The sequence below is a fragment of the Rhipicephalus microplus genome, unplaced genomic scaffold (genome assembly GCF_043290135.1).
Source record: "Rhipicephalus microplus isolate Deutch F79 unplaced genomic scaffold, USDA_Rmic scaffold_16, whole genome shotgun sequence".
Lineage (NCBI taxonomy): Eukaryota > Metazoa > Arthropoda > Arachnida > Ixodida > Ixodidae > Rhipicephalus > Rhipicephalus microplus.
The window spans coordinates 17117810-17137934 of NW_027464589.1; positions in this window are offsets into that span (position 1 = coordinate 17117810).

Consider the following 20125-nt stretch of genomic DNA (forward strand, 5'->3'; position numbering starts at 1 on the left):
TTAACAGCCAATCGCGTTAGCCAATTGCGCCACGGAGACAGTCCTGCTCCACTCTCACCACCATCAGAACATATCTTCAAAGCTATCAGCACAAAGAAAAAAAAGCAACACACCACTCCCGGGAGGGCTCGAAACTCCAACCTTTCGATAAACAGCCGATCGCGCTAGCCCAATGCGCCACGGAGACAGTCTTGCTCCACTCTCACCACTATCAGAACATATCTTCAAAGCTATCAGCGCAAAGACAAAAAAGCGCCGCACCACCACCGGGTGGGCTCGAACCTCCAGCATTTCGGTTAATAGCCGATCGCGCAAGCCAACTGCGCCACGGAGACAGTCATGCTCCACTCTCACCACCATCAGAACATATCTTCAAAGCTATCAGCCCAAAGAAAAAAAGCACCGCACCACCACCGGGTGGGCTGGAACCTCCAACCTTTCGGTTAACAGCCAATCGCGTTAGCCAATTGCGCCACGGAGACAGTCCTGCTCCACTCTCACCACCATCAGAACATATCTTCAAAGCTATCAGCACAAAGAGAAAAAAGCGCCGCACCACCACCGGGTGGGCTCGAAACTCCAACCTTTCGGTTAACAGCCGATCGCGCTAGCCAATTGCGCCATGGAGACAGTCCTGCTCCACTCTCACCACCATCAGAACATATCTCCAAAGCTATTACCACAAAGAAAAAAAACGCCGCAACACCACCCGGTGGGCTCGAACCTCCAACCTTTCGGTTAACAGCCGATCGCGCTAGCCAATTGCGCCACGAAGACAGTCCTGCTGCACTCTCACCACCATCAGAACATATCTTCAAAGCTATTACCGCAAAGAAAAAAGCAACACACCACTCCCGGGAGGGCTCGAACCTCCAACTTTTCGGTTAACAGCCGATCGCGCTGGCCAATTGCTCCACGGAGACAGTCCTGCTCCACTCTCACCACCATTAGAACATATCTTCAAAGCTATCATCGCAAAGAAAAAAGCCACACACTCCACCCGGGAGGGCTCGAACCTCCAACTTTTTGGCTAACAGCCGATCGCGCTAGCCAATGGCGCCACGGGGACAGTCCTGCTCCACTCTCACCACCGTCAGAACATTTCTTCAGAGCTATCAGCCTAAAGAAAAAAAGCGCCGCACCACCACCGGGTGGGCTCGAACCTACAAACTTTCGCTTAACAGCCGATCGCGCTAGCCCACTGCGCCACAGAGACAGTCGTGCTCCACTCACACCACCGTCAGACCATTTCTTCAGAGCTATCGCCCCAAAGAAAAAAAAAGCGCCGCACAACCACCGGGTGGGCTCGAACCTCCAACCTTTCGGTTAACAGCCGATCGCACTAGCCAATTGCGCCACGGAGACAGTCCTGCTCGAATCTCACCGCCGTCAGAACATTTCTTCAGAGCTATCAGCCCAAAGAAAAAAAAGCGCCGCACCACCACCGGGTGGGCTCGAAACTCCAACCTTTCGGTTAACAGCCGATCGCGCTAGCCAATCGCGCCATGGAGACAGTCCTGCTCCACTCTCACCACCATCAGAACATATCTTCAAAGCTATCAGTGCAAAGAAAAAAGCAACACACCACTCCCGGGAGGGCTCGAAACTCCAACCTTTCGGTTAACAGCCCATCGCGCTAGCCCTATGCGCCACGGGGACAGTCTTGCTCCACTCTCACCACTACCAGAACATATCTTCAAACCTATCAGCGCAAAGAAAAAAAAAGCGCCGCACCACCACCGGGTGGGCTCGAACCTCCAGCCTTTCGGTTAATAGCCGATCGCGCAAGCCAGTTGCGCCACGGAGACAGTCATGCTCCACTCTCACCACCATCAGAACATATCTTCAAAGCTATCAGCCCAAAGAAAAAAAGCACCGCACCACCACCGGGTGGGCTGGAACCTCCAACTTTTCGGTTAACAGCCAATCGCGTTAGCCAATTGCGCCACGGAGACAGTCCTGCTCCACTCTCACCATCATCAGAACATATCTTCAAAGCTATCAGCACAAAGAGAAAAAAGCGCCGCACCACCACCGGGTGGGCTCGAAACTCCAACCTTTCGGTTAACAGCCGATCGCGCTAGCCAATTGCGCCATGGAGACAGTCCTGCTCCACTCTCACCACCATCAGAACATATCTTCAAAGCTATTACCACAAAGAAAAAAAGCGCCGCAACACCACCGGGTGGGCTCGAACCTCCAACCTTTCGGTTAACAGCCGATCGCGCTAGCCAATTGCGCCACGAAGACAGTCCTGCTGCACTCTCACCACCATCAGAACATATCTTCAAAGCTAATACCGCAAAGAAAAAAGCAACACACCACTCCCGGGGGGGCTCGAAATTCCAACCTTTCGGTTAACAGCCGATCGCGCTAGCCCATTGCGCCACGGAGACAGTCTTGCTCCACTCTCACCACCATCAGAACATATCTTCAAACTATCAGCGCAAAAAAAGCGCCGCACCACCACCGGGTGGGCTCGAAATTCCAACCTTTTGGTTAACAGCCGATCGAGCTTGCCCATTGCGCCACGGGGACAGTCTTTCTCCACTCTCACCACCATCAGAACATATCATCAAAGCTATCAGCCCAAAGAAAAAAAAGCGCCGCACCACCACCGGGTGGGCTCGAACCTTCAACCTTTCGGTTAACAGCCGATCGCACTAGCCAATTGCGCCACGGAGGCAGTCGTGCTCCACTCTTACCACCATCAGAACATATCTTCAAAGCTATCAGCACAAAGAAAAAAGCAACACACCACTCCCGGGAGGGCTCGAACCTCCAACTTTTCGGTTAACAGCCGATCGCGCTGGCCAATTGCTCCACGGAGACAGTCCTGCTCCACTCTCACCACCATTAGAACATATCTTCAAAGCTATCATCGCAAAGAAAAAAGCAACACACCCCACCCGGGAGGGCTCGAACCTCCAACTTTTTGGTTAACAGCCGATCGCGCTAGCCAATGGCGCCACGGGGACAGTCCTGCTCCACTCTCACCACCGTCAGAACATTTCTTAGGGGCTATCAGCCTAAAGAAAAAAAAGCGCCGCACCACCACCAGGTGGGCTCGAACCTACAACCTTTCGCTTAACAACCGATCGCGCTAGCCAATTGCGCCACAGAGACAGTCGTGCTTCACTCTCACCACCGTCAGACCATTTCTTCAGAGCTATCGCCCCAAAGAAAAAAAAAGCGCCGCACCACCACCGGATGGGCTCGAAACTCCAACCTTTCGGTTATCAGCCGATCGCGCTAGCCAATTGCGCCATGGAGACAGTCCTGCTCCACTCTCACCACCATCAGAACATATCTTCAAAGCTATTAGCGCAAAGAAAAAAAGCGCCGCGCCACCACCGGGTGGGCTCGAACCTCCAACCTTTCGGTTAACAGCCGATTTCGCTAACCCATTGCGCCACGGGGACAGTGTGGCTCCACTCTCACCACTATCAGAACATATCTTCAAAGCTATCAGCGCAAAGAATAAAAAGCGCCGCACCACCACCGGGTGGGCTCGAACCTCCAACCTTTCGGTTAACAGCCGATCGCGCTAGCCAATTGCGCCACAGAGACAGTCTTGCTCCACTCTCAACACCATCAGAATATATCTTCAAAGCTACAAGCGCAAAGAAAAAAAAGCGCCGCACCACCACCGGGTGGGCTCGAACCTCCAACCTTTCGGTTAACAGCCGATCGCGCTAGCCAATTGCGCCACGGGGACAGTCTTGCTCCACTCTCACCACCATCAGAACATATCTTCAAAGCTATCAGCGCAAAGAAAAAAAAGCGCCGCACCACCACCGGATGGGCTCGAACCTCCAACCTTTCGGTTAACAGCCGATCGCGCTAGCCAATTGCGCCAGGGAGACAGTCCTGCTCCACTCTCACCACCATCAGAACATATCTTCAAAGCTATCAGCCCAAAGAAAAAAAGCACCGCACCACCACCGGGTGGGCTGGAACCTCCAACCGTTCGGTTAACAGCCAATCGCGTTAGCCAATTGCGCCACGGAGACAGTCCTGCTCCACTCTCACCACCATCAGAACATATCTTCAAAGCTATCAGCACAAAGAGAAAAAAGCGCCGCACCACCACCGGGTGGGCTCGAAACTCCAACCTTTCGGTTAACAGCCGATCGCGCTAGCCAATTGCGCCATGGAGACAGTCCTGCTCCACTCTCACCACCATCAGAACATATCTTCAAAGCTATTACAACAAAGAAAAAAAAGCGCCGCAACACCACCGGGTGGGCTCGAACCTCCAACCTTTCGGTTAACAGCCGATCGCGCTAGCCAATTGCGCAACGAAGACAGTCCTGCTGCACTCTCACCACCATCAGAACATATCTTCAAAGCTATTACCGCAAAGAAAAAAGCAACACACCACTCCCGGGAGGGCTCGAAACTCCAACCTTTCGGTTAACAGCCAATCGCGTTAGCCAATTGCGCCACGGAGACAGTCCTGCTCCACTCTCACCACCATCAGAACATATCTTCAAAGCTATCAGCACAAAGAAAAAAAAGCAACACACCACTCCCGGGAGGGCTCGAAACTCCAACCTTTCGATAAACAGCCGATCGCGCTAGCCCAATGCGCCACGGAGACAGTCTTGCTCCACTCTCACCACTATCAGAACATATCTTCAAAGCTATCAGCGCAAAGACAAAAAAGCGCCGCACCACCACCGGGTGGGCTCGAACCTCCAGCATTTCGGTTAATAGCCGATCGCGCAAGCCAATTGCGCCACGGAGACAGTCATGCTCCACTCTCACCACCATCAGAACATATCTTCAAAGCTATCAGCCCAAAGAAAAAAAGCACCGCACCACCACCGGGTGGGCTGGAACCTCCAACCTTTCGGTTAACAGCCAATCGCGTTAGCCAATTGCGCCACGGAGACAGTCCTGCTCCACTCTCACCACCATCAGAACATATCTTCAAAGCTATCAGCACAAAGAGAAAAAAGCGCCGCACCACCACCGGGTGGGCTCGAAACTCCAACCTTTCGGTTAACAGCCGATCGCGCTAGCCAATTGCGCCATGGAGACAGTCCTGCTCCACTCTCACCACCATCAGAACATATCTCCAAAGCTATTACCACAAAGAAAAAAAAACGCCGCAACACCACCCGGTGGGCTCGAACCTCCAACCTTTCGGTTAACAGCCGATCGCGCTAGCCAATTGCGCCACGAAGACAGTCCTGCTGCACTCTCACCACCATCAGAACATATCTTCAAAGCTATTACCGCAAAGAAAAAAGCAACACACCACTCCCGGGAGGGCTCGAACCTCCAACTTTTCGGTTAACAGCCGATCGCGCTGGCCAATTGCTCCACGGAGACAGTCCTGCTCCACTCTCACCACCATTAGAACATATCTTCAAAGCTATCATCGCAAAGAAAAAAGCCACACACTCCACCCGGGAGGGCTCGAACCTCCAACTTTTTGGCTAACAGCCGATCGCGCTAGCCAATGGCGCCACGGGGACAGTCCTGCTCCACTCTCACCACCGTCAGAACATTTCTTCAGAGCTATCAGCCTAAAGAAAAAAAGCGCCGCACCACCACCGGGTGGGCTCGAACCTACAAACTTTCGCTTAACAGCCGATCGCGCTAGCCAATTGCGCCACAGAGACAGTCGTGCTTCACTCTCACCACCGTCAGACCATTTCTTCAGAGCTATCGCCCCAAAGAAAAAAAAAAGCGCCGCACCACCACCGGGTGGGCTCGAACCTCCAACCTTTCGGTTAACAGTTGATCGCGCTAGCCAATTGCGCCACGGAGACAGTCCTGCTCCACTCTCACCACCGTCAGAACATTTCTTCAGAGCTATCAGCCCAAAGAAGAAAAAGCGCCGCGCCACCACCGGGTGGGCTCGAACCTCCAACCTTTCGGTTAACAGCCGATCGCGCTAACCCATTGCGCCACGGGGACAGTCTTGCTCCACTCTCACCACTATCAGAACTCATCTTCAAAGCTATCAGCGCAAAGAAAAAAAAGCGCCGCACCACTGTCACAGAACGAGCGCTAAAAAAAGAGCGCGCCGCCAAATCCTTGCGACAACGGCGGCAGAAACGCCGCGAGGTAAAAAGAAAAAAAAAAGAAAGCAAACATCCAAGGCTCTCGGGCGCGCGCTCTCCCCGCAGAAGCACGGCTTCGCAGACGATCCTCCTCACCCCACATCGGCGGCCCAGCAAGGCCGCGATTTTTCTAGAACGAAGGAGGCGGGGTCAGACCGAGTGAATCATCCTCCGGGGAGGGCAGTCGAACCGTCTCGTGCCTCTCCCCAGCCTTCGCTGCGCTTCGCGCCGACGAAATAAGGAGAACGTTCTGGAAGGTGGCGCGGAACGTATTTAATCGAGCAGCCGAGACGAGAAAGCAGAAGGAGACGGAAGTGAGCGCCAGAGTGCGTAGAGTTTCCGCCGTGTAGTCGGCGAAGTTTTTGGTCCGTAGGGACGGCTCGAGCTACAGGCAAGAGCGTGGGTTTACCGCTATCGAGCGAAGACGCGGGCAACAGCTGCGTGTGTGAAGCCGACGGATTTCCGGCGAAGAAGTTTGAAGCTTGGAGAGTGGCCATTTGAGGACGCGAGGTTTCCTGGAAGAGAAACTTCAAGAGAGATGCGGAACGACAACAACGCTGGACTTTGAGTGAGTGATTCTCGGAAGAGTATCATCTCGACTTTGGTTCCAAGAACTTTGGACTGGATAGGTTTTCTATCTCTTTAGTCTTTAAGTGTCTTGGTTGTTCAATGCATGCGACTGCGTTGTAGTGCGTATTGTTGTCCGTGTCCGTTGTTTTGAGTGTGGCTGATTGTACGGTGTAGTACGTTGATTGATTGGTTTGATTGGTGACGTATTGTATGTAGCTATTGTGGAGTGTGCATTTTTGTGTATTATTTTCGATCTGCCATTATTGAGAATATAATTTGTTTGTTTATCAACTCTCGGCTCTGACTTGTTCTTTGGGCCACAGCCGGCGTCCGCTGGCGCACCAAAAAGGACCACTTCTACAATAATACGGAAAGACGGGCTAGTTGGTACTGCTGCATAATTGAAGTTTTTGCGCACACACACAAGGACACAGACGAAGGGAACACAAGGACCAGCGCAGACTAACAACTGATTTTTATTCAGTAAGAAAACAGAATATATACGCTTACTTGCACCCCATGATCACCGCGCATGAGCAAAAACGGCATCGTACAATCTTAAAAACCAAATATCACATGTTGTTCAGCAATTCAATTTCTTTTTCACTAAGCGATATCGACGGATGGCTGACGCACATATCTTTAAGTCTAGAGATGTGCCACGCTTCTACTATTTCTCTTGTTGTCTGATTTGGGTGTACATACACCACCTCAGTTTGATCAAACAACGGCTTACATGCACTAAAAGAACAACGCGCACAGTGCAGTGCTAAATGTGTTTCCGGCCTCCCTTTCAAGTTGGTCATGTGCTCCTTCAATCTCACATTTAAGCATCGGCCAGTCTGACCGACATAAAAGTTCCCACAACTGAAGGGGGTCTTATAAACTACCTTTCTTTTGCACTCAACCACCTGATGACCTGCACGCTTGGAACAATTGCCTCCGATATCCCTCGTCCTTTCCTCGTACAGATTATTTACAGCCGGACACACGCCCCCTAGTTTGTTCTTTGCCGAGAATACAACTTTGACACCATATTTAGCTGCCACCTTCTTAAGTTTATGGGAGAAACCATGCTCGTAGGGGATTACCGAAATTTTCTTTGTATCTTGGCTTCTTTCCTCTTTCTCCCCGGATTTCATTTTCTTCATTAATCTTTCGCTTGCAGTTAGAAGAAACGAGTTAGGGTATCCTGCCTTTTCCAGCTTTACCTTCTGTTCAAGGAAAGATTCTTTTAGCACAAGTTAAAAGAATCTTTCCTTGAACAGAAGGTAAAGCTGGAAAAGGCAGGATACCCTAACTCGTTTCTTCTAACTGCAAGCGAAAGATTAATGAAGAAAATGAAATCCGGGGAGAAAGAGGAAAGAAGCCAAGATACAAAGAAAATTTCGGTAATCCCCTACGAGCATGGTTTCTCCCATAAACTTAAGAAGGTGGCAGCTAAATATGGTGTCAAAGTTGTATTCTCGGCAAAGAACAAACTAGGGGGCGTGTGTCCGGCTGTAAATAATCTGTACGAGGAAAGGACGAGGGATATCGGAGGCAATTGTTCCAAGCGTGCAGGTCATCAGGTGGTTGAGTGCAAAAGAAAGGTAGTTTATAAGACCCCCTTCAGTTGTGGGAACTTTTATGTCGGTCAGACTGGCCGATGCTTAAATGTGAGATTGAAGGAGCACATGACCAACTTGAAAGGGAGGCCGGAAACACATTTAGCACTGCACTGTGCGCGTTGTTCTTTTAGTGCATGTAAGCCGTTGTTTGATCAAACTGAGGTGGTGTATGTACACCCAAATCAGACAACAAGAGAAATAGTAGAAGCGTGGCACATCTCTAGACTTAAAGATATGTGCGTCAGCCATCCGTCGATATCGCTTAGTGAAAAAGAAATTGAATTGCTGAACAACATGTGATATTTGGTTTTTAAGATTGTACGATGCCGTTTTTGCTCATGCGCGGTGATCATGGGGTGCAAGTAAGCGTATATATTCTGTTTTCTTACTGAATAAAAATCAGTTGTTAGTCTGCGCTGGTCCTTGTGTTCCCTTCGTCTGTGTCCGTGTGTGTGTGCGCAAAAACTTCAATTATAGACCACTTCTAAATTGTCCACGCTTTCGTGGTGCGGTTCGGGGAGCCGATACTTCGGCTCTTGGAATTAGCCCGGCGATCGCCTCCCTAATAAACGGGACAGGTGTGACAATTAATCTGGCGTCCGCGTACAGGACCTTTTGGTGCACAGTGTCCAAAGTAGTGAGAAAGAGCCTCGAGTTGTTGATAGTGCTATCGGAACGATTTTGTGTTTTGTTCAGTGTTCTCGTTAACGAGTGCAGGGGAGTGCTCCGATAGACTGATCTAGGCAGATACTTTTTGCACGCGGCAAGCTTTATTTGCGAGACACCATGGATCTCGAAAAGTTAGTTGCTCTTGGTGAAAAGATGGGTCTTTCTGGCGCCGAACTACGGAAGTGGGTCACCCAGAAGGAAAAAGAAGAAAAAGAGAGAGCCAAAGAAGAAAAAGCAGCCGAGCTGGAAAAAGAGAGGTTGGCGGTCGAAAGAGCCAAAGCGGAAAAAGAAGCTGAGGTGGAGAGAGAGAGGTTGGCGGCAGAGAGGGCGAAGGAAGAAAGAGAGCAGCAGTTGAAGTTGGAGTTGGAGAGAGAAAAGCTTGCAGCTGAAAGTGCGAAAGAAGAAAGAGAAGCGAGGGAGCGCCAGCTGAAAGAAGAAAGAGAGGAAAGGGAGCGGCAGCTCGAGATGGAACTCGAGCGGCTCCGTTTGCAACAGCGAAGTGAAACTCCCGTCCAAGCTAGAGTTGAAAGCAGCGAACGGGAAGATCACGGCTTCCGCTTGAACCCAAGCAAGCTGCTCGTAGCGTTTGATGAAAGGAAGGACGACCTAGACGCGTACCTCCACAGATTTGAGACGATTGCGAGGAGCCAGAATTGGCCGGAACAGCAATGGGCAACTGCTTTGAGTACCTGCTTGAGTGGTGAAGCACTCAGTGTGTACGGTAGGCTGACGCCGACCGATGCAGCCAACTACGCAAAGGTGAAAGCGGCTTTGTTGAAGCGATTTAGATTCACTGTGGAAGGATTCCGGGACAGATTTCGGACAGGAAAGCCAGCTGACGGTGAGACGGCTACGCAATATGCCGCGCGACTTTGCCATTATTTCGACAGGTGGATTGAACTTTCAGGGACAGCGCAGGAGTACGATGAGCTTAGAGAGCTCCTAATTAGAGAACAATTTCTTACTAGTTGCCACCCGAGCCTGTCGCTGTACTTGAAAGAGAGGAAGGCTGAGTTGCTTGAAGGAATGCTTGAATTGGCTGATCAATTCTCGGAAGCGCAAGGTGGCACTAATTTGGCCAAAGTCAAGAAGGATTGTCCCGATGATTCGAAGAAATTGGCTCCCGAAGAAAAGAAGCGTGCGACAGAGAGCATTCCGCGATGTTTTCTGTGCAACCGAGTGGGTCATCGCGCGAAAAACTGTCGAACGATCTTTACGAGCCCTACGGCAGTAAAATGTTTTAAGTGTGGTCAGACTGGGCACAAATCAGATGCTTGTCGGAACGGAGTGAGTCAAACTCACCAGGTATCCTGTGTGCAAGCGGCACCGAAATCTGATAATAATGCCGTCACTGATGGATTCGTATAAATGAAAAATGGGGAGAAAATTCCTATTGTTGGTGCTGTAATGTCAAAACAGCCAACCGGTGCTTCGAAGGGAATGCCAACGCTGCCTGGAAAAGTTGCCGACAAAAAGATTACGGTGTTAAGAGATACCGGCAGCTCCACTGTTATCGTGCGGAGAAATTTGGTACGGGAAAGTGAGTTGACAGGCAGAACGAAGCCGGTTTGCTTAATTGACCGTACAGTTCGGATGCTTCCCGAAGCAGAAATTGAAGTTGAAACCCCGTACTTCAGCGGGAAAGTTACCGCTCTATGTATGACGACCCCCCTTTACGACCTTGTCATCGGAAACATCGTCGGGGCGCGAGGGCCGAATGATCCAGAATGTTTGGGAGAAGACCCGAAGATAGAGCCCTCGCCAACACAGCGGCCGCGAGATACAGTGGAGGAGCAGCCCGTGAAGGATCTCACTAGAGCCCAAGGTGAAGCTGCGGCGCAAGAGACAGCGAAGGAGAAGACGATCGTGTCGAATAAGTTCACAGGCCGAGCAACTGGACGTTCGTCGGCACGACCTCAACCGACTGACAGTGTAAGGGAGACGGAGTTGGCCAGCCGGGCAAAATGTAGAAGCATGATCAAGCGGGTAAATAAACAGACAGGACCCGTCGAATGTAATGACGCGTTAACGGTGTCGGAAGAGACAACGATGGCTGAGACGACGCCTCAGATATCGTCGTTGGAAAGGGCTCGCCGAAAAAGAACGTGGAAGCACAAGAAGAGATCGAGCGAGCACCGCAAAAAGGGGCGCAAGCGCTGTTCGAAGTACTCAAGATAGGTGCTGAGGTGGAATCAGAATGTGTTTGGCAGGGCTGAGTGACATATGTTGTGTTAATGTTCTTGTTATCCTGTGTCACAAGTGTCGAAATGTTGTGCTGTGATGTGATGTATAGTGTTGTATAATTGTTGTATAGACAGAACCTTGTACGTTTGTATTGTTTGGAATGTGTGATGAAGTGTTGTAATCATGTGCCTGTGGTTATATTTCATGTGCTGTGGAATTGAACTACAATGTAAGATTGTATTGCGTGATATATTGTGAATATGACGTGTCACGAGCGATGAATTGTGTTACAGTCTGTGAGAGTGTGTGGTGACTTTTCGCGCTCGTTTGTGTGGTTTGAATATTATGAGATAATATTCTTAAAGTGGGGGGCAGTGTCACAGAACGAGCGCTAAAAAAAGAGCGCGCCGCCAAATCCTTGCGACAACGGGCGGCAGAAACGCCGCGAGGTAAAAAGAAAAAAAAAGAAAGCAAACATCCAAGGCTCCCGGGCGCGCGCTCTCCCCGCAGAAGCACGGCTTCGCAGACGATCCTCCTCACCCCACATCGGCGGCCCAGCAAGGCCGCGATTTTTCTAGAACGAAGTAGGCGGGGTCAGACCGAGTGAATCATCCTCCGGGGAGGGCAATCGAACCGTCTCGTGCCTCTCCCCAGCCTTCGCTGCGCTTCGCGCCGACGAAATTAGGAGAACGTTCTGGAAGGTGGCGCGGAACGTATTTAATCGAGCAGCCGAGACGAGAAAGCAGGAGGAGACGGAAGTGAGCGCCAGAGTGCGTAGAGATTCCGCCGTGTAGTCGGCGAAGTTTTTGGTCCGTAGGGACGGCTCGAGTTACAGGCAAGAGCGTGGGTTTACCGCTATCGAGCGAAGACGCGGGCAACAGCTGCGTGTGTGAAGCCGACGGATTTCCGGCGAAGAAGTTTGAAGCTTGGAGAGTGGCCATTTGAGGACGCGAGGTTTCCTGGAAGAGAAACTTCAAGAGAGCTGCGGAACGACAACAACGCTGGACTTTGAGTGAGTGATTCTCGGAAGAGTATCATCTCGACTTTGGTTCCAAGAACTTTGGACTGGATAGGTTTTCTATCTCTTTAGTCTTTAAGTGTCTTGGTTGTTCAATGCATGCGACTGCGTTGTAGTGCGTATTGTTGTCCGTGTCCGTTGTTTTGAGTGTGGCTGATTGTACGGTGTAGTACGTTGATTGATTGGTTTGATTGGTGACGTATTGTATGTAACTATTGTGGAGTGTGCATTTTTGTGTATTATTTTCGATCTGCCATTATTGAGAATATAATTTGTTTGTTTATCAACTCTCGGCCCTGACTTGTTCTTTGTGCCACAGCCGGCGTCCGCTGACGCACCAAAAAGGACCACTTCTAAATTGTCCACGCTTTCGTGGTGCGGTTCGGGGGGCCGATACTTCGGCTCTTGGAATTAGCCCGGCGATCGCCTCCCTAATAAACGGGACAGGTGTGACAACCACCACCGGGTGGGCTCGAACCTCCAACCTTTCGGTTAACAGCCGATCGCGCTAGCCAATTGCGCCATGGAGACAGTCCTGCTCCACTCTCACCACCATCAGAACATATCTTCAAAGCTATTACCACAAAGAAAAAAAAGCGCCGCAACACCACCGGGTGGGCTCGAACCTTCAACCTTTCGGTTAACAGCCGATCGCGCTAGCCAATTGCGCCACGAAGACAGTCCTGCTGCACTCTCACCACCATCAGAACATATCTTACAAGCTATTACCGCAAAGAAAAAAGCAACACACCACTCCCGGGAAGGCTCGAAATTCCAACCTTTTGGTTAACAGCCGATCGCGCTAGCCCATTGCGCCACCGCGACAGTCTTGCTCCACTCTCACCACCATCAGAACATATCTTCAAACTATCAGCGCAAAAAAAAGCGCCGCACCACCACCGGGTGGGCTGGAAATTCCAACCTTTTGGTTAACAGCCGATCGCGCTTGCCCATTGCGCCACGGGGACAGTCTTGCTCCACTCTCACCACCATCAGAACATATCATTAAAGCTATCAGCCGAAAGAAAAAAAAAGCGCCGCACCACCACCGGGTGGGCTCGAACCTCCAACCTTTCAATTAACAGCCGATCGCGCTAGCCAATTGCGCCACGAAGACAGTCCTGCTGCACTCTCACCACCATCAGAACATATCTTCAAAGCTATTACCGCAAAGAAAAAAGCAACTCACCACTCCCGGGAGGGCTCGAAATTCCAACCTTTCGGTTAACAGCCGATCGCACTAGCCCATTGCGCCACGGAGACAGTCTTGCTCCACTCTCACCACCATCAGAACATATCTTCAAACTATCAGCGCAAAAAAAAGCGCCGCACCACCACCGGGTGGGCTCGAAATTCCAACCTTTTGGTTAACAGCCGATCGCGCTTGCCGATTGCGCCACGGGGACAGTCTTGCTCCACTCTCACCACCATCAGAACATATCATCAAAGCTATCAGCCCAAAGAAAAAAAAGCGCCGCACCACCACCGCGTGGGCTCGAACCTTCAACCTTTCGGTTAACAGCCGATCGCACTAGCCAATTGCGCCACGGAGGCAGTCGTGCTCCACTCTTACCACCATCAGAACATATCTTCAAAGCTATCAGCACAAAGAAAAAAGCAACACACCACTCCCGGGAGGGCTCGAACCTCCAACTTTTCGGTTAACAGCCGATCGCGCTGGCCAATTGCTCCACGGAGACAGTCCTGCTCCACTCTCACCACCATTAGAACATATCTTTCAAGCTATCAGCCCAAAGAAAAAAAAAGCGCCGCACCACCACCGGGTGGGCTCGAACCTCCAACCTTTTGGTTAACGGCCGATCGCGCTAGCCAATTGCGCCACGGAGACAATCGTGCTCCACGCTCACCACCATCAGAAAATATCTTCAAAGCTATCATCGCAAAGAAAAAAGCAACACAGCCGACCCGGGAGGGCTCGAACCTCCAACTTTTTGGTTAACAGCCGATCGCGCTAGCCAATGGCGCCACGGGGACAGTCCTGTTCCACTCTCACCACCGTCAGAACATTTCTTCAGAGCTATCAGCCTAAAGAAAAAAAAGCGCCTCACCACCACCGGGTGGGCTCGAACCTACAACCTTTCGGTTAACAACCGATCACGCTAGCCAATTGCGCCACAGAGACAGTCGTGATTCACTCTCACCACCGTCAGACCATTTCTTCAGAGCTATCGCCCCAAAGAAAAAAAAGCGCCGCACCACCACCGGGTGGGCTCGAACCTCCAACCTTTCGGTTAAAAGTTGATCGCGCTAGCCAATTGCGCCACGGAGACAGTCCTGCTCCAATCTCACCACCGTCAGAACATTTCTTCAGAGCTATCAGCCCAAAGAAGAAAAAGCGCCGCACCACCACCGGGTGGGCTCGAAACTCCAACCTTTCGGTTATCAGCCGATTGCGCTAGCCAATTGCGCCATGGAGACAGTCCTGCTCCACTCTCACCACCATCAGAACATATCTTCAAAGCTATTAGCGCAAAGAAAAAAAGCGCCGCGCCACCTTCGGGTGGGCTCGAACCTCCAACCTTTCGGTTAACAGCCGATCGCGCTAACCCATTGCGCCACGGGGACAGTCTTGCTCCACTCTCACCACTATCAGAACATATCTTCAAAGCTATCAGCGCAAAGAAAAAAAGCGCCGCACCACCACCGGGTGGGCTCGAACCTCCAACCTTTCGGTTAACAGCCCATCGCGCTAGCCAATTGCGCCCCAGAGACAGTCTTGCTCCACTCTCAACACCATCAGAACATATCTTCAAAGCTACAAGCGCACAGAAAAAAAAGCGCCGCACCACAACCGGGTGGGCTCGAACCTCCAACCTTTCGGTTAACAGCCGATCGCGCTAGCCAATTTCGCCACGGGGACAGTCTTGCTCCACCCTCACCACCATCAGAACATATCTTCAAAGCTATCAGCGCAAAGAAAAAAAAGCGCCGCACCACCACCGGGTGTGCTCGAACCTCCAACCTATCGGTTAACAGCCGATCGCGCTAGACAATTGCGCCACGGAGACAGTCTTGCTCCACTCTCAACACCATCAGAACATATCTTCAAAGCTACAAGCGCAAAGGAAAAAAAGCGCCGCACCACCACTGGGTGGGCTCGAACCTCCAACCTTTCGGTTAACAGCCAATCGCGTTAGCCAATTGCGCCACAGAGACAGTCCTGCTCCACTCTCACCACCATCAGAACATATCTTCAAAGCTATCAGCACAAAGAGAAAAAAGCGCCGCACCACCACCGGGTGGGCTGGAAACTCCAACCTTTCGGTTAACAGCCGATCGCGCTAGCCAATTGCGCCATGGAGACAGTCCTGCTCCACTCTCACCACCATCAGAACATATCTTCAAAGCTATTACCACAAAGAAAAAAGCAACACACCACTCCTGGGAGGGCTCGAAACTCCAAGCATCGGTTAACAGCCGATCGCGCTAGCCCATTGCGCCACGGAGACAGCCTTGCTCCAATCTCAACACCATCAGAACATATCTTCAAAGCTATTAGCGCAAAGAAATAAAGCGCCGCACCACCACCGGGTGGGCTCGAACATCCAACCTTTCGGTTAACAGCCGATCGCGCAAGCCAATTGCGCCACGGAGACAGTCCTGCTCCACTCTCACCACCATCAGAACATACCTTCAAAGCTATTAGCGCAAAGAAAAAAGCAGCACACCACTCCCGGGAGGGCTCGAAACTCCAACCTTTCGGTTAACAGCCGATCGCGCAAGCCAATTGCGCCACGGAGACAGTCCTGCTCCACTCTCACCACCATCAGAACATATCTTCAAAGCTATCAGCCCAAAGAAAAAAACACCGCACCACCACCGGGTGGGCTCGAACTTCCAACCTTTCGGTTAACAGCCAATCGCGCTAGCCAATTGCGCCACGGAGACAGTCCTGCTTCACTCTCACCACCATCAGAACATATCTTCAAAGCTATCAGCACAAAGAAAAAAAAGCGCCACACCATCATCGGGTGGGCTCGAACCTCTAACCTTTCGGTTAACAGCCGATCGCGCAAGCCAATTGCGCCACGGAGACAGTCCTGCTCCACACTCACCACCGTCAAAACATTTCTTCATAGCTATCACCCCAAAGAAAAAAAAGCGCCGCACCACCACCGGGTGGGCTCGAACCTCCAACCTTTCAATTAACAGCCGATCGCGCTAGCCGATTGCGCCACGGAGACAGTCCTGGTCCACTCTCACCACCATCAGAACATATCTTCAAAGCTATCAGCGCAAAGAAAAAAGAGCGCCGCGCCACCACCGGGTGGGCTCGAACCTCCAACCTTTCGGTTAACAGCCGATCGCGCTAACCCATTGCGCCACGGGGACAGTCTTGCTCCACTCTCACCACTATCAGAACATATCTTCAAAGCTATCAGCGCAAAGAAAAAAAAGCGCCGCACCACCACCGGGTGGGCTCGAACCTCCAACTTTTCGGTTAACAGGCGATCGCGCTAGCCAATTGCGCCACAGAGACAGTCTTGCTCCACTCTCAACACCATCAGAACATATCTTCAAAGCTACAAGCGCAAAGAAAAAAAAGCGCCGCACCACCACCGGGTGGGCTCGAACCTCCAACCTTTCGGTTAACAGCCGATCGCGCTAGCCAATTGCGCCACGGGGACAGTCTTGCTCCACTCTCACCACCATCAGAACATATCTTCAAAGCTATAAGCGCAAAGAAAAAAAAGCGCCGCACCACCACCGGGTGGGCTCGAACCTCCAACCTTTCGGTTAACAGCCGATCGCGCTAGCCAATTGCGCCAGGGAGACAGTCCTGCTCCACTCTCACCACCATCAGAACATATCTTCAAAGCTATCAGCCCAAAGAAAAAAAGCACCGCACCACCACCGGGTGGGCTGGAACCTCCAACCTTTCGGTTAACAGCCAATCGCGTTAGCCAATTGCGCCATGGAGACAGTCCTGCTCCACTCTCACCACCATCAGAACATATCTTCAAAGCTATCAGCACAAAGAGAAAAAAGCGCCGCACCACCACCGGGTGGGCTCGAAACTCCAACCTTTCGGTTAACAGCCGATCGCGCTAGCCAATTGCGCCATGGAGACAGTCCTGCTCCACTCTCACCACCATCAGAACATATCTTCAAAGCTATTACCACAAAGAAAAAAAAAGCGCCGCAACACCACCGGGTGGGCTCGAACGTCCAACCTTTCGGTTAACAGCCGATCGCACTAGCCGCTTGCGCCACGAAGACAGTCCTGCTGCACTCTCACCACCATCAGAACATATCTTCAAAGCTATTACCGCAAAGAAAAAAGCAACACACCACTCCCGGGAGGGCTCGAAATTCCAACCTTTCGGTTAACAGCCGATCGCGCTAGCCCATTGCGCCACGGAGACAGTCTTGCTCCACTCTCACCACCATCAGAACATATCTTCAAACTATCAGCGCAAAAAAAAGCGCCGCACCACCACCGGGTGGGCTCGAAATTCCAACCTTTTGGTTAACAGCCGATCGCGCTTGCCCATTGCGCCACGGGGACAGTCTTGCTCCACTCTCACCACCATCAGAACATATCATCAAAGCTATCAGCCCAAAGAAAAAAAAGCGCTGCACCACCACCGGGTGGGCTCGAACCTTCAACCTTTCGGTTAACAGCCGATCGCACTAGCCAATTGCGCCACGGAGGCAGTCGTGCTCCCCTCTTACCACCATCAGAACATATCTTCAAAGCTATCAGCACAAAGAAAAAAGCAACACACCACTCCCGGGAGGGCTCGAACCTCCAACTTTTCGGTTAACAGCCGATCGCGCTGGCCAATTGCTCCACGGAGACAGTCCTGCTCCACTCTCACCACCATTAGAACATATCTTTCAAGCTATCAGCCCAAAGAAAAAAAAAGCGCCGCACCACCACCGGGTGGGCTCGAACCTCCAACCTTTTGGTTAAGAGCCGATCGCGCCAGCCAATTGCGCCACGAAGACAGTCTTGCTCCACTCTCAACACCATCAGAACATATCTTCAAAGCTACAAGCGCAAAGAAAAAAAAGCGCCGCACCACCACTAGGTGGACTCGAACCTCCAACCTTTCGGTTAACAGCCAATCGCGTTAGCCAATTGCGCCACAGAGACAGTCCTGCTCCACTCTCACCACCATCAGAACATATCTTCAAAGCTATTACCGCAAAGAAAAAAGCAACACACCACTCCCGGGAAGGCTCGAAATTCCAACCTTTCGGTTAACAGCCGATCGCGCTAGCCCATTGCGCCACGGAGACAGTCTTGCTCTACTCTCACCACCATCAGAACATAACTTCAAACTATCAGCGCAAAAAAAAGCGCCGCACCACCACCGGGTGGGCTGGAAATTCCAACCTTTTGGTTAACAGCCGATCGCGCTTGCCCATTGCGCCACGGGGACAGTCTTGCTCCACTCTCACCACCATCAGAACATATCATTAAAGCTATCAGCCCAAAGAAAAAAAAGCGCCGCACCACCACCGGGTGGGCTCGAACCTCCAACCTTTCAATTAACAGCCGATCGCGCTAGCCAATTGCGCCACGAAGACAGTCCTGCTGCACTCTCACCACCATCAGAACATATCTTCAAAGCTATTACCGCAAAGAAAAAAGCAACACACCACTCCCGGGAGGGCTCGAAACTCCAACCTTTCGGTTATCAGCCGATTGCGCTAGCCAATTGCGCCATGGAGACAGTCCTGCTCCACTCTCACCACTATTAGAACATATCTTCAAAGCTATTAGCGCAAAGAAAAAAAGCGCCGCGCCACCTTCAGGTGGGCTCGAACCTCCAACCTTTCGGTTAACAGCCGATCGCGCTAACCCATTGCGCCACGGGGACAGTCTTGCTCCACTCTCACCACTATCAGAACATATCTTCAAAGCTATCAGCGCAAAGAAAAAAAAGCGCCGCACCACCACCGGGTGGGCTCGAACCTCCAACCTTTCGGTTAACAGCCCATCGCGCTAGCCAATTGCGCCACAGAGACAGTCTTGCTCCACTCTCAACACCATCAGAACATATCTTCAAAGCTACAAGCGCACAGAAAAAAAAGCGCCGCACCACCACCGGGTGGGCTCGAACCTCCAACCTTTCGGTTAACAGCCGATCGCGCTAGCCAATTGCGCCACGGGGACAGTCTTGCTCCACCCTGACCACCATCAGAACATATCTTCAAAGCTATCAGCGCAAAGAAAAAAAAGCGCCGCACCACCACCGGGTGTGCTCGAACCTCCAACCTTTCGGTTAACAGCCGATCGCGCTAGCCAATTGCGCCACGGAGACAGTCTTGCTCCACTCTCAACACCATCAGAACATATCTTCAAAGCTACAAGCGCAAAGAAAAAAAAGCGCCGCACCACCACTAGGTGGGCTCGAACCTCCAACCTTTCGGTTAACAGCCAATCGCGTTAGCCAATTGCGCCACAGAGACAGTCCTGCTCCACTCTCACCACCATCAGAACATATCTTCAAAGCTATCAGCACAAAGAGAAAAAAGCGCCGCACCACCACCGGGTGGGCTGGAAACTCCAACCTTTCGGTTAACAGCCGATCGCGCTAGCCAATTGCGCCATGGAGACAGTCCTGCTCCACTCTCACCACCATCAGAACATATCTTCAAAGCTATTACCACAAAGAAAAAAGCAACACACCACTCCTGGGAGGGCTCGAAACTCCAAGCATCGGTTAACAGCCGATCGCGCTAGCCCATTGCGCCACGGAGACAGCCTTGCTCCAATCTCAACACCATCAGAACATATCTTCAAAGCTATTAGCGCAAAGAAATAAAGCGCCGCACCACCACCGGGTGGGCTCGAACATCCAACCTTTCGGTTAACAGCCGATCGCGCAAGCCAATTGCGCCACGGAGACAGTCCTGCTCCACTCTCACCACCATCAGAACATACCTTCAAAGCTATTAGCGCAAAGAAAAAAGCAGCACACCACTCCCGGGAGGGCTCGAAACTCCAACCTTTCGGTTAACAG